Here is a 14,970-nt window from a genome sequence, read left to right as displayed (position 1 = left end):
GTCATCCATGGTAAATAACTCATAAAATCTGTTATCCCCCAGCATGTTCTCTATCTACTGGTTGTAGCTAGTGGTATCAGTGACAAGTATACCTCCTCCCTTGTCTGCCTTCATTACATGCCTGGATTTATCATTGCCTAGCTCAAGCAATGCTTTTCTTTCTCCCTGTGTTAAGTTATAAAGTTTTTTCTTAGGAGGTTTTTTAAGCGGTTTCCTGATATCCATCTCACATTTCACTTCGAAAGCAGCTAGTGTTTGATGTAGTGGTGGACAATAGCTGCTAGGCCTTTTTATAGTTTCATCAACAGGCTTATTTTCAGTGTCATTACTTTTGCCATGAAACTGTACCCTTAAGTTGAGCTTTCTCACAAACATTTTAAGGTCTATCAGTACCTGAGCAACCTCACTCCTGCAGCTTGGTACAAAAGTAAGTCCTTTGGACAACACACTTTTTTCCTCTTCAGTCAGTGCTTTAACAGAGTGGTTCCAGATAAGTGGAGCACCTGTTATTGTGGTACCTGCTATTGTTGTTATTGTACCTGTTATTGTGGCTGGTTCCTCCGTCTGAGCCTGGGACCTGGGTTGTAGTCGGGTTCCAGTCGGGATTACCCAGGTATTGTATTTTCCTCACCCCTGTCAACTGTTTGGTTCTCCTGTCTCCCTGGGAGTTTGTGGATAGAGTATGAGACTTCTGGAATTCTTCCTCTGCTTTCTAGAATCTCGGTGGGTTGTAGTAGTATTCCTCTCTGTGGCTGTGGTATGGGGGGACCTGGTAAGAGGGACAAGCTCTGGGGCTCTGGTGGTGGTCGTCGTTCTTGTTCTGGTACTGGTGCTGGCTTTGGTATTGGTGTGGTGGTTGATGTCTGTGCTGTCAATATTGGTCTTCCTGAAGAAACTGGTCTCTGTGAAGGTGCTGCTGCTCCTGGTAGCTGGATTGTCTATGTATGATGATGGAAAAAAATATACACTTAAATTTCAACTGATTTAAAATGGTATTTAAAACTAATTTGTAGAATAAAATAAAATAAAATACAGTTAGTCATATAAACAATGTGGCAATTTTCTAAGTTCCAGTGCACTTTTAATTGAACAGTAGAGGACTAAACTACTACTGTTCAATTAAAAGTGCACTGGAACTTAGAAAATTGTCACATTGTTTACATGACTAATTGTATTTTATTTTATTTTATTCTACAAATTGGTTTTAAATACCATTTTAAATTAGTTGAAATTTAAGTGTATATTTTGTTTCCATCATCATACATACATTTTTTTCTTATTTTTATTTTTTTCTGGTTCTTTTTTTTTCCACTTTATTCAAAATGATGTGTAATAAAGTACAGTTGTGTACCTACCATAAATGTAGAAGTTCCAGTGTATTCACTGTTGCAGTCATTACAATTGGGTTATCCTGCTGGCAGGCTACCCGCAGTCAGCCTGAATTCCAAAGTCTAGGTCCGGCATCGGTTGCTGTCGCCTCCTCCCTGACGTCAGTGCGCCAGGGGTATAAAAGATGCAGCCGACGGCATTTTCTTCAGTTTTTCTTGCCCCAGATTTCAGGTGCCCCTAAAATGGTAGGGTCAATTATGCCAATAAGCATGCATGCACAAAAAACAACTTTTCCTTCATCTACAAGCAAATACACCACATAGGTTGTATAGAATAGAAAAGTACAGATAAGTCCCAGCAAAGGAAAAGGGGGATGGTGGGAGGGTAACCTGGACTGCAACAGTGAATACACTCGAACATCTACATTTATGGTAGGTACACAACTGTACTATGTTCAACGTGTTTCACTGTTGCAGTCATTACAATTGGGATGAATCCCAAAGCTAAGGTTGGGAGGCTGGTGCTAAATAGGATTAGGAGAGGCTATCAAGCCCTGCAGAACTGCAGTGGCAAAGCCTGCCCTGGATTTAGAGTAGAGAGGTAAGTGATAGTGCTTTGTAAAAGTATGCACTGAACTCCAAGTTGCAGCCTCTAAGATGTCTTTGGTTGGTACTCCTCTGAGGAAGGCTGCTGAAGTGGCTGCTGCTCTGGTTGAATGTGGCCTAATGCCCTTAGGCACTGATTTGCTATGCTGTGAATAGCAGAAACGAATGCAGTGGGCTATCCACTTTGAAATAGTCTGCTTTGAGATAGGCTTTCCTTGTGATTCTGCAGCATATGCCACTAGAAGTTGTTCAGTCTTTCTGAAAGCTTTGGTTCTGTCCAAGTAGAAGCGTAGCTGCCTGTGAATGTCCAAAGAATGCAGGATTCTCTCACCCTTATTCTGTGGGTTTGGATAAAAGGTAGGCAAATTAATTGTTTGGTTAAGGGCTACACTGGACACTAACTTAGGCATAAATGTAGGGTTTGTCCGCAGAGAAACCCTGTCAGGATGAAAAATGATAAAAGGTTCCACAGCCATGAGTTCCTGCAACTCTGAGACTCGTCTAGCAGAGGTTATTGCAAGGAGCAGAGCTGTTTTCCAGGATAAGAATTTTATATCAGCTGCAGAGGCTGGTTCAAAGGGATGCAGTGTGAGTTTTTCCAACACATAGTTGAGGTCCCATGCAGGTATTGGTGCTCTCCTTGGAGGTCTTATGTTTTTGGCCCCTCTGAGGTACTGCTTTAGTAATGGACGAGAAAAAATAGGTGGTTCTGTATTGTAATGAGCTGAAATGGCAGAGGCATGAATTTTAATTGATGAAAAGGAAAGGACTTTATCAAGCATCTCAGTTAAGTATTGCAAAATCTGAGGAATATTTGGAACAATCGTGTCAAAACCTTGTGCCTGGTTCCAAGCACAGAAAGAATCTCTTCCATTTTTCTGCATAAGATTTTCTGGTGCTAGGCCTCCTGGCCTCCAAAATAACATCCAACACTGCTTTAGAGAGAGGTGTGCCTTGACTGGCTACATTATCCACCATGCTGCCAGGTTTAAGGTCCTGAGTTGGCTGTGCAGTATCTGACTGTCTTGTTGGGTCAATAAGTGAGGAATTTGAGGTAATGTCCAAGCTGGGCATTGAGACAAGCTCTTTAGGATTGGGTACCAGTGCTGGCGGGGCCAGTCTAGTGCAATCAGTATCATTTTTGGTTTCTCTTGTCTGACCTTAAGGAGTACCTTGGGGAGGAGAGGCAATGGAGGAAAGGCATATACTGTTAGGTCTTTCCAGCTGAAAGATAGAGCATCCACTTTCCATGCTTGCTTGTGATAAGTCCTTGTGCAGGATCTCTGTAGATGGTAGTTGTGAGGGAAGGCAAATAGGTCTATGTCTGGGCATTCCCAGTTCCTTGTTATCATGCTGAAGACTTGTGGATCCAATTTTCACTCATGGGATCCATTAGATTTCTGCTTAGTTCATCTGCCAGAGTATTTGTCCTTCCTGGCAGGAATTGTGCTTGCAGATGTACTTGGTAAGTCCACGCTGTGTCCCACAAGTTCATGGCTAGCTTGCAGAGGAGGTAGGAATGTGTGCCTCCCTGCTTGTTTATGTACCACATGACTGTAGTATTGTCCGTCCTTATCAGTAGTTGTCCTGGATGAAGTAGATCCTTGAAGGCTGTCAGGGCATTCTGTACAGCTAGCATCTCTTTCTTATTGATATGTAGATGCATTTGACTTGCGGACCATGTGCCCTGAATACATCTTCCTGCTATATGGGCCCCCCAGGCATAATCTGATGCATCTGTTGTCAATGTCTGCCTGGCTGTGGGTAAGGTGAATGGCTGTCCCATGTTGTGGTGACAGGCTTTTGCCCACCATCAAAACTCCTGTTGCAGGCAGGGAATGAGGGTAATTATTGTTTCCAGGCTGTGGCAATGTTGAGTCCAAACACTTTTTAGATACCATTGAAGTTTCCTCATATGCAGTCTTGCATATGGAATTAGCAGAATGCAGGATGCCATGAAGCCCAAAGCCTGCAGATATTTTGTTACAGATAACTCTGTCTTTGTTGTCAACATTTTGAAATAAGTAGTCAGTTGTCTGTGTTTGTCTGGCATGAGATAAGCCATCTGGGCAGTTGTATTTAAGCTTGCACCCAGGAATATTATCTCTTGAGAGGGTACAAGGTTTGATTTCTTTTTGTTTACTGTGTACCCTAGACCTGTTAGTAATCTTTTTACAAATGCCAGATGCTGTAGTAGAATGTCCTTGTTCTCTGCTTGAATAAGGCAGTCATCCAAGTAAGGATATATTTGTATTCCTCTTTGTCTGCAAAATGCAATCACTGGTGCCAGGCATTTTGTGAAGACCCTGGGCACAGTAGATAAGCCAAAGGGCAGTGCAGAGAATTGGTAGTGCATTGAACCAGCTATAAATCTGAGGTATCTTCTGCATGATTGTCTGATTGGGACATGCAGGTATGCCTCTTTTAGGTCTAAAGTCACAAGCCAAGCCCTCTTGCCCAGCATGGGCAGAAGTTGCTGCAAAGTTAACATTTTGAATTTTGGAATATCCAGGAATGTGTTTAGGATAGACAGGTCCAGTATTGGTCTCCAGGTTTTGTCCTTTCTGGGCACCAAGAATAGCCTTGAGTAGAATCCTAGTCCCTGCTCTTGCTGTGGTACTAGCTGAATGGCTCTCATGTCCATGAGGGATGAAACTTGTTTTTGTGCCTCTGCCCATTGATTGCGTGGCAGGTCTGGCATACCGTTTGGCCTTGGCAGGGTGTGAAAGTGGAACCTGTAGCCTTGTGATATGATATTTAAGACCCATTTGTCCTGGGTGATCATGTGCCAATTTTGTGAAAAAAGTGCTAGTTTTCCCCCCAAAGGGGCTGCCAGAAGATAAGTGCTTGGTGCTGGCAGGGGAAAGTCATTGAGACTGTTTCCTGTATGGCTGTGATTTTTCCTCTCCGCTTTTGGAGGTAGAAGCACCCCATTGTTTAGGCCTGTATGAGCCTTGGGGCTGTGATCTACCTCTGGGGCATCTGTATCTGCCTCTTTGTGGCCTGTCTGACACTGGAAAGGACCAATTCTTTGTAGGCCAGTTCCTGCTAAATCTGGGAGGCTGTACCTGCAAGAAATCCTTGACTGTTTGCATATATTTAGCTTTGTCCTCCATTTTTTTCAACACCTCTTCTGCTTTAACACCAAACAAAGTATCATGCTGTAATGAATGACTTAGTTAAATTCCCCCAGCAAGTAATCCAGCAAAAAATCAATAATCTGACTCTTTCCCCAAACTCCCTCCCCAAATGCTCCCCACTAAATGTGACCTCTCCAGACAGCCAATGCTTTCAACTCTTTTTTTCTCTGAAACTATTCACTAACAAACCCTAGCCACACTAACAACTCTCCTCAACCACACCACCTAACTAACCCTTTCCCCCCTTCTCTTCTTCTCTAAAACCTATATCTACCTCATTTTCATTCACAAAATTCATTCTGAAAAAACCCTGCACTTCTGCTGACAGCTCCCTTCTCCCTTTCAGAAAAGCTGCTAAAGAAATTGCTTATCCTCTTCCCCTCCATATACCAACCTCCAAGAAAACACCTCAAACAAAAACAATCTTAACAAATGCTATAATAACGCCTAAGCCACTAATAACCCTTTAGGACCCACTAGGACCCAAATCTAAAGCAACTTAAAAGTTTCGATTTCAAAACTACCTAAAATTCCAACTCACTTTACCCACCACAACGCACATACACCTTTACAACACCCTGACTACCTCTCTCAACTCTCAACTCCCACGTAATTATAATAATCAACTCTTAGCAGCTCCTATAATAATCAGTAAAGGAAAAAAAACACAACGGGCAACACTTTGTTTCACCCTACACTCTAACAAAGCTGGAATCTCTTACCTTGTGACATAACTTACCTTACACTGATACCATCCATCAAACAAAAACAAAAAAATTAAACTGTACTACCTAAATCATTGGCTTTGTTGACACCAGACACCAGGCACCTCTTTCTTTCTTTATATCTATCCCTCACTCTCTCCTTCTTATCCTATCTTATCTCCTTTTCTTTACTTTTTACTAATGGGCATTCATTCTATGTGAATTGCTAATATGGTATTAACTGCTCTCAAAAAAATGCTTCTTCCCTTGAATCTCTTGCATTCTGTGTGCTGTTATGATTTTCTAATTTGTTTAAACATTTGTGTGATTTTTTTTAATGTATACTTAGTATTTGAGTGGAGCTTTTCTTCCTCGGGCCTCTGCTGAAAATGGATGTATATCAGCCAGACTACCCAGGTCCAACAAATGTAAAATAAATAAAAAATAAAAAATGAAGCATCTAACAGTTTTGCTTTAACATGATCAGGCAGATTCTGTTCTTTTAACCAAGCATGCCTCCTAATGACAGAACCTGTAACAGCGGCCCTGCAGGAGGCCTCTAGAGAATCAAAACCACATTGCAAAGTATGCTTTCCCACTTGTTCAGCTGCATGCAATAAATCCTACATTTCTTTGTTTTCTGCACATTCTGAATTTGTCAACATTTTCAGTTTAAGAGTGACATAAGATATTGCTGATATTTAAGCATATGAAATTGGCAATTTAAAACTCTTACAGCCAAGGTAGCAGAAGTATAAATCTTTTCCCCCCATCTGTCCAGGGCCCTGGAATCCCTATCAGAGGGGATAGGGTTTTTTGCAGTGGAAGCCTTGACACCTTTGGGACCCTGAGAGATAGTTTCTGGGTCAGCAGCAGGGTTTTTATAAAGAAATTTATGTGAATCAGGAACCCTGTAGTATCTGTCTGGCTTAACAGGGGCTGGTGGTAAAGAGTCTGGAGACAGACCGGACTCTGAAAATACATCATCTACAATGTCTACAACAGGTGGGATAGCAGGGGGCCTGTGCTGAGGTAATAAAAGGAAGTTGCTGAGCCTTTTCTTGGATTCTGAGTAATCTTGGCTCTCCCAGTGGAAATGCTCCCTCATAGTATGCAGTGTCTCCCCAAAAGAATAATCCTCAGGAGGAGAGGTTGAAGGAATAGATTCTTCAGCATCAGAATCCTCATAGGGAGGAAGAGAATATTCCTGTTGAGGAATCAGAGGAAATGGAAACCTGATCTGAAGATTCATATTCTATCTCTTGCCTAGGCCTCTTATCAGGAGGGGGATGGGAACCCCTGATCAAAGTAATTAGGTCTTCGGCCATTTTAAGCATCTGTTTTTTAGGCATGGTGGCCCGTCCAGGAGAATACTGTACTTGTTTCTTTGTTTTTAGAACTGCTTTAGTCTTTGCCTTTGAAGCTGAAGTAGGTTTCACATATAACTACGTAGGCTTGAAAACACCCTCAGAAGCCGATGCCTGCTCAGCGGCTCCGGACCCATCTGAGGGAATAGTTTCCGAGTGTCCAATACCTTGAATTTTCAGCGGCCTAGTCAGCTCCACATGGGAGTCGGAAGTGGCCTGTGGCTCTGAGGTAGCAGGTGTCAGGGGCTGCGAAAGTGCCTCACTGAGAACCGGCGAAGAGGCGACAGGCCTAGCAGAAGCCTCATCGTCGGTTTTGGACCTCGGATGCCTGTCCTTTTCTTTTTCTTTGTGCTTGTTATAAACTCCAGTAGTCAGCTGTTCCGACGGCATTATATAATTGAATCTTCTGCCAAAGTAATGAAATGCAAAATCGTACCGACGCTTAATAGTGCGTTGGTTAAATCTAGCACAAAACCAACAACTAGCAACGTCGTGGTCAGGGCCTAGGCAAGGAATACAGTAAGAATGAAAATCCTTATGAGGTATTTGCTTCCCACAAGAAATACAATTATTAACTTTTTCTGACATCGGTCTGGAGCAAGAAAAAAGTTTCCCCAATGGGGTACTTAGCTTTAATGAAGACTTCGGATCTGAAATTCGAATTTGAAAATCTCAGGAGTCGGTCGACAGGCACTTGCAAACTGCTTTTGCTTCGGGCACCACACGGCAAGAAATGGTGTCGGCTGCATCTTTTATATCCCTGGCGCATTGACGTCAGGGAGGAGGTGACAGCAACCGACACCGGACCTAGACTTTGGAATTCAGGCTGACTGCGGGTAGCCTGCCAGCAGGATAACCCAATTGTAATGACTGTAACAGTGAAACACGATGAACATTAATATTAATTATACAATTATATAGGTTTTTAGGGTTCTTGTACACAGACCTGAAGAAGTCTAGAAGGAGGAAAGCGATCTTTGTTAACAATAGATTATGAAAATAGAAATTAATTTTTACATGCAAAATGTATATGTATATATTTATATATATTTTTTGATTGCCAAATGAACTAAGGTTGATATATTTCCAGCCATGTAGTATATTGTCTTGGATAAAATCACAGTCTTAATAATCTACTTAATAATTTGGTTAAATAAAAGGTAGCACATCATTATAAATTTTATTTAATGTACATAAGGGTTATATATTATTATGACAGCTACTAAGTAGGGCAGGACCAGCTCGAATGTCACACTGATGGGGGAAGGGATGTGAATTTAACATGTGTACCAATAACATTTTGTTTTACAGCACAATAAACCACTCCCATGCCTGATAAAAAGTACATATATATTTAGAAAGCTTGTGAGGAAATTATTACTCTATTTTTGTTTTACTTGGATCACTTGTCTGTGTACTTAATAAAGGATTTTCGACTGGAAACAGACTGCCTGCCTTGCTTGGATTACTTTTGAATACTTAGTAATGCTGTAAAATTATATATTTTCTATTATTACTTTTTGTTTTGTTTTGTTTTGACTTAAGACGAGTTTACGTTCGCTACTTCTACTACTATTGTCTGATCTGATTAATATACAGTGATTAACTAGAAATATATGGACTGAAAATCTTCCACACAGAGAAGTTTCTTACACTGTTTTTTTTAAATTATTTATTACAATCCGGTAAAAAGGTTAATGCCATTCTTAGTAAATAATAATCACTATGCTTTTCTAAAAGGTAGACGTGTTAGCCTTATGAAAGATTTTGGTACTTAGACATGCTTGAGATTAATAGGGACGTCAGTCTATGCTTGGATGTTTCACTGTTCTTCCTTTGGGAAGTTCACATGTGTTTCGATTTGCTTAGATGTTCAGAGGTGTTTCAATTTGCGTAGATGTTTGTGTGTCCTATATAAACCACTGGAGGTATGAAGATATTTTACCAGCTGACAAGTGGGATTTTTAAGCATTTGATTTATAGGGACTACACAAGGGTTCTTAACACCATTTATTTATTTATTTATTTATTTATTTATTATGTAAGACTGAAATTCTTGAACTGATGGCATCCATGATTCTCATTATATCACTGGTCAGGTTTTTACATTAAAAAAATTCAATGGCATGTCAGAAATTGCTGGACTCAGCACTTCAATTCCCTTCATCAGATGAGAATTACAGTGGTGGAGAGACTAGCTGAGTATCAATCCAGGGCTTCCTTTCTCCCCTTTGCTGCCAGTACAATCTGTCCAGACAGATTCATCCTACTTTGCTTGTTGAGCTATGTTAATGAGCATGCAAGTGAAAGACATTTGGCACCCGAGGAAACATGGATGCACATCAATATCACTGTGATGCTGTCAGTAATTCATGCCTTCGAAGTCCTTCACCCTTTTGGACTCCTGGGGTTACTGACAGCACCACAATGATGTGGTACCTCAACAAACCTCTGTGTCAGTTGGCAATGATAGCTTGGGAACAGGCATCTCAGCATTCACTGAGTCTTCGGGCTTCATACATCCCATCAAAGCAGAACATTTGGCAGACAGATTAAGGAGATCCTGGGCAGACCTGCACAAGTGGAAGCTCAAGGCAACTGTGTTCCAGGATCTAGTCCAGAAGTGGGGGAACCTCAAATAGATATGTTCACCTCTTTTCAAAACAGACAACTTAAGGAATTCTGTTCCAGACATCCTTGCAGCCATGCTTGGAGGACAGACACATTCTCATTCCCTTGGATGGGAACACTCCTGTATGCCTTTCTACCTTTTCCACCGACTCACACCATACTTCTAGAAGTTCAAAGAGAAATGACAAAGATCATTGTGGTACAGCTATTGGCCTGGGCAATTTTGTTTTTTCCTGTTAATGGTATTAGCGAAGGGCAATTACCACAAACTTCCTTGCACACTGTACGTGTTCACAAAATCTCAGGGGTGACTGGTATACAACAGTTTGTAGAAAATTCTATTAACAGCCTGGATGATTCAGTCCTGACTCTGTTTAGGCACTTGTTTCATGAGGATGTGAAGCATGTGTTACAGGAGGCCAGAAAACCTGCTACAAGAAAATCTTTTGTTTACAAATGTATGAGGTTTTCTAAGTGCTGCCTAAATGGAATTTGAGGGTCCCTTAAGGTTAATATCCCTCTGGTGTTGAAATATTTGTGTGAGCAAATTCATGATGGCTTATCATATGCCTCCATTAAGATGCATTTAGTGGCCATTTCTGCTTGTCTGACAATAGATTAGGCAGTTTTCAGCTAAAACCTGTATGGTTATAAAAGAATACCAAAACTGCAAAGCACAGCATGTAATGCAAATGCAAATAAAAAAAAACAGTACATGAAAATAAAACATCTACTTTAATGCCCTACATCAAACATAATTGTTACAATGACTAAAACATAGACTTCAGGTTGTAGATCATTTAAAAAATTACAACAGCAATGAATATGTTTTGGGGGTGTACATGGGTATGTGCATGGGGTGGTTTTCTTTTCTTCACCCCATGAGGTATCTCCAAATGTTGTGTTCAAAACTTTGTCTTTAACACTTAAAGTCATTTATTCAAATCTGCAATCGCTCATGGTGTGTGACTAAGTTTCTAATTTAGTGCCACTAGTTTTGCTTTTTGGCTGCTGGTCCTGCTACCAGCACTAGGGATCTAAAAGTGACAGAATGCAAAGGAAGCACTTCCTGTCATGATGCAACAAGCCATTTCATATGTGCATGTAATTAAAATCACAACTTCAAATCGGAAAGCAAACTCAAACAGATGCAAGAAGCTTTGAGTTCTCAAACAAATTAACTCACTGAACACCACGATATTATAGTATTTCCTTACGTCCAGTGCCATTCAGGGCCCATAGAGGATGGCATGAAAAGTAGATTATTTACAAAATTGTGCTTATTGCAATAATTTAAGTATTACTGAATTACTAGAGAAAACTAATGAGGAATTACTCCATAAAATATAGCACAATTCTTTTTTAGCAGCCACTAACCCTTGTCAATCAAGATGGCAAAAAAATCACTTCCAAGACCAAAAATATCTCCACACCTTTGCATTTCAATCAGAAATACCTGGATTTCAGTGACACAGGAAATATCCTGTGAAGCACATGCATACCTGGACTGGCTTCTGGGATCATTGGAAATCCTGCGCTTGATGGACCAAAGAAGAAAAGTTTTCATCCCATAGGGTATAAGAGCCATAGGAAGTCGGGCTTTATATTCAGATGTGCTTTCCAGTCACATTATTTCTGTCCAAATAGTTCCAAGCAGAGGAAAAAGAGACACTTTTACAGAACTGGAACTTTGCTGTTCTTATTCTTCGTCTGTCAGAGGTTCTCATAGGCAACCCAAGCAAACATCCATCAGTTTTAAAGAACACGAGAAACCTACCGCTTTCAACCCCTAAAAACCCTTTGTAAACTGTTTAAAGTTAAGAAGGGCAAAAACTCTACACAAGGAAATAATTCTGTGACAGATGCTACAAGCTACTTTGTTTCTAAGGGAAAATCCCTTTACTCCGGCAGTTAGCATAGGGAACTAAAGCTCCAACGTGTTAATGAGCTACTTCCTGTGTGAAGGGTGCAGGTTTTGAATCTTTTCTTACTTCATTGACTTCCTCTGTTTTGCATATTGTGGTGCATTTTCTTTACACTGTGTTTTACTAGTATTCTGCTTTCAATTGCATATTTAAACTAGGAAAAAGTCCACAGCTGTCTCTCTTGTGAGTCACACAGAATTTAGAACAGTTCAATTAAGGTTTATTACCTATTAACTGAGGGTGGAGCTACAAACTAAATCTTTTATTTAAGGGGTAAAACTAAAACATTTCAAGGCTTTACTGGAATATCTCCCTCAGACTCTACCATAATCTTCTGTGAGGGAAAGTTTTGTTTATTTTTGCTTTCTTGTAATTTGTATTGCTTCGCTGCCTTCTTCTGTTTTGTATATTGTGGTGTTTTTCTTTACACTGTTTTAATTGTATTCTGCTTTCAAATACATATTGAAACTAGAAGAGAGACCAAAGTGAATCACTGAGAAATTAATTTTCTTCCATACCCTCCTACCCTGGTGGTGTATTTTAAATTCAGCTGTCACACAACGTCCTCGTCCCTTATGTTAATTTGAATACATATTTCCTTTCCTCTCCTCTTTCAGTAGCTATTGTCAGTAAGCACAAAATTACCATTTTTGTGAAATCGCTCCCCTTCAGCTATTTAAATTTATTGGCCATCACACTGTATTTCACACAGCAATACTAGGTGCCCAACCCCTCACAATCTTTCTTCTTCTTTTAAAATTAGTAGTGCTCCCTTTATATTGCTAAAGATTGAGTTACCTCCTCTTTCATATCTAACTGCTTATGCACACTGTAGCTGTTGGGATATTAACCATGTTTTCCATCTTACCTTTAAAATAAGTAGCATCAAGTCCAATCTCATCACTTATTGGAGAGCCTGCATTCTGCCTCTGAGTAATCATCTTGGGATTGCTTCTTCTGTTTTGCTCCTAGTGAGAGAGAAGGAGCATAGGGACATTATTTCCTGGAGAATGATAATCATCAGAAAGGATAATACTGCTTTACAGGTGCCAGCTTGGAATTTATGCTTATATCTTGCTCCTGGTGAGAGAAGCAGCAGAGTGCATTGATTCCTGGCTGTCTCTGATTGGACAGTGAGTGTCTGTGTGGGACCTTTCTGAGTGTCTGGTTAGTATTCAAGGCATCTACCAGGAAAAGGCTACAACAAGCCTACAGACCCCTGAATCATCTGGGACAAGACTTGTGATCACAAAAGAATTTGTGGCCTGTTTCTTATCTTGGGATTGGTGCTGCTGTTTTCCTTCTGGTGAGAGAAGAAGCAAAAGGGCATTGTATCCCAGCAGCATGAAGCTGTGGTGAGACCAGCACTAGTAGTTGCCATGCAGCAGCCAATAAGGCGAAGCCTTTCTTTTCATAATTCTTGACAAAGCTGATTCTTTCTTTCAATAAGTATTGGTTAATTAGCTGCTGTCTAAATTAACTTCAGAATATCTCCCTAGATACTGCATCTATTAACTATCAGGGTCTACTTTAGTCATTTCTCCTGAAGTGTTTGGCAGTTACCTCTATAGACACAGGCATCTTGAGTTGAAATTTTCCTGTTAAAACAGCATTGAAATTTCACCAATACCTAGTTGCACATAGAGTAACTAGTCTGCAGTGATAAGCACTGCCTCAGGAATTGCAAACCACATACTCTTGCATTACTTTATATTCTCACCGCAACCTTCTAATCAATAAAAAAGGGCCTATTGCCAAGGATATGAACTTCCCCACTATCTCTGTGACCAGCTTGGTAGATATGGGCATCCAATGGGAATGTAGAAATTGCCTCATGTTTACTGACAACCAGTTAATTCTCAAACAAACTGATATGGTATGACAGATGGAGTTACACAATGTCACTGCAGGCAAAGCTCTCTCATAAAAGCACTCATAATGTCAATCAAGTTGTCAGTAGTACATAAACACACTGCACCCCATCACACACAATTCAAAGCAGACACATACACCCACATATGATGAGGTACTTAAAGGTAACCTTCCTGAACATCAACCTCCTAGACAAAGTACTTATAACAAATACCCACAGCAGCCCAGAATGCACTCTTTCAAAACAATGCACTCTTTCAAAACAACACCCACATCAACACATACAGCAACATCTCATGGAACCTCTACTTCCAAGCCCATAAGGCAAGTTATCACACAATCCAACATTTTAGTCATTGGAGACACTCTTATGTCCCTCTCACCAGGCTGAGTAAAGAGAATGTCACAGTCAGTTGCTAATCGGGGTCAGGACTTGTCAAATTACACACACACACACTCAGGTCATTGAATCAAAAGTACCAGTATGTCTCATAGTCCATGTAGGTGTAAGTGACCTGAGACATACCTCCCTACACTATATATAGACAGACATCATGGTGCTCTCACAATATGCATCCCAGGCTGGTACGAGACTAGCACTGAACAGCATTTTACCTTCTCCAAGGATGAAGCCACAATACAATCAGAAGATGACTGACTTCAATAATTGTCTTAGATTCTGGTGTCATTCTAAGGGCATGCAATATTTGTCAAAATGGAAAGAGATTGCCAACAGACCACACTGCTTTACCAGGGATGGTGTGCACCTCTCCTCTCTAGGCGTTCGAATATTAGCTAAACATTGTCCTCTCCCATAGTACTTTTTTTGGGAAATCTAAAGGTGAGATGGCTCAATGTTAGGAGTCTAAACAAGAAACATCCCACTCCTTACAAGCTTTCCTCACCCTAGAGAATGCTGTCTGTGGGGTCACTGAGACATGGTTTAAAAGCTGTAGAAAGCCCATTAGCAGTGCCATTGATCATCACGTGTCTATAGTGGTGAGGAAATCATTCTATGTTGCCCAACTTATAAACAAAGGTATGGCATCTATGTCCATGGAAGTCATTGTTCCACTGTATTCGGCATTCATCAGACCTATCATTGAGTACAATGCCCCCTTTGGTATGTACCTAACCAGGCATATCTATCAACTGGAAAGTCCACAGAGGTTCCTCACTAAAAGAATACAGGGCATAAGTAATATGTCCTATGCAGACCGCCTCAAGGCCCTATCCCTCTATTCTGTCTCCTACAGGCTTTTGAGTGGAGATCTATGCCTGGCATACAGGGCATTATCAGACCTCACTCTAATGGACCTCTTGCATATCCACAAAACAAACAGTACCAGAATTACCTGTTCTAAGGACTTAAACCTTGCCTATAATATAAATAGGAC

Source organism: Protopterus annectens, chromosome 2.part2, assembly GCF_019279795.1.
Source record: "Protopterus annectens isolate FY-2018-M chromosome 2.part2, PAN1.0, whole genome shotgun sequence".
Taxonomy (NCBI): Eukaryota; Metazoa; Chordata; order Ceratodontiformes; family Protopteridae; genus Protopterus; species Protopterus annectens.
This window is presented reverse-complemented; position numbering follows the sequence as displayed.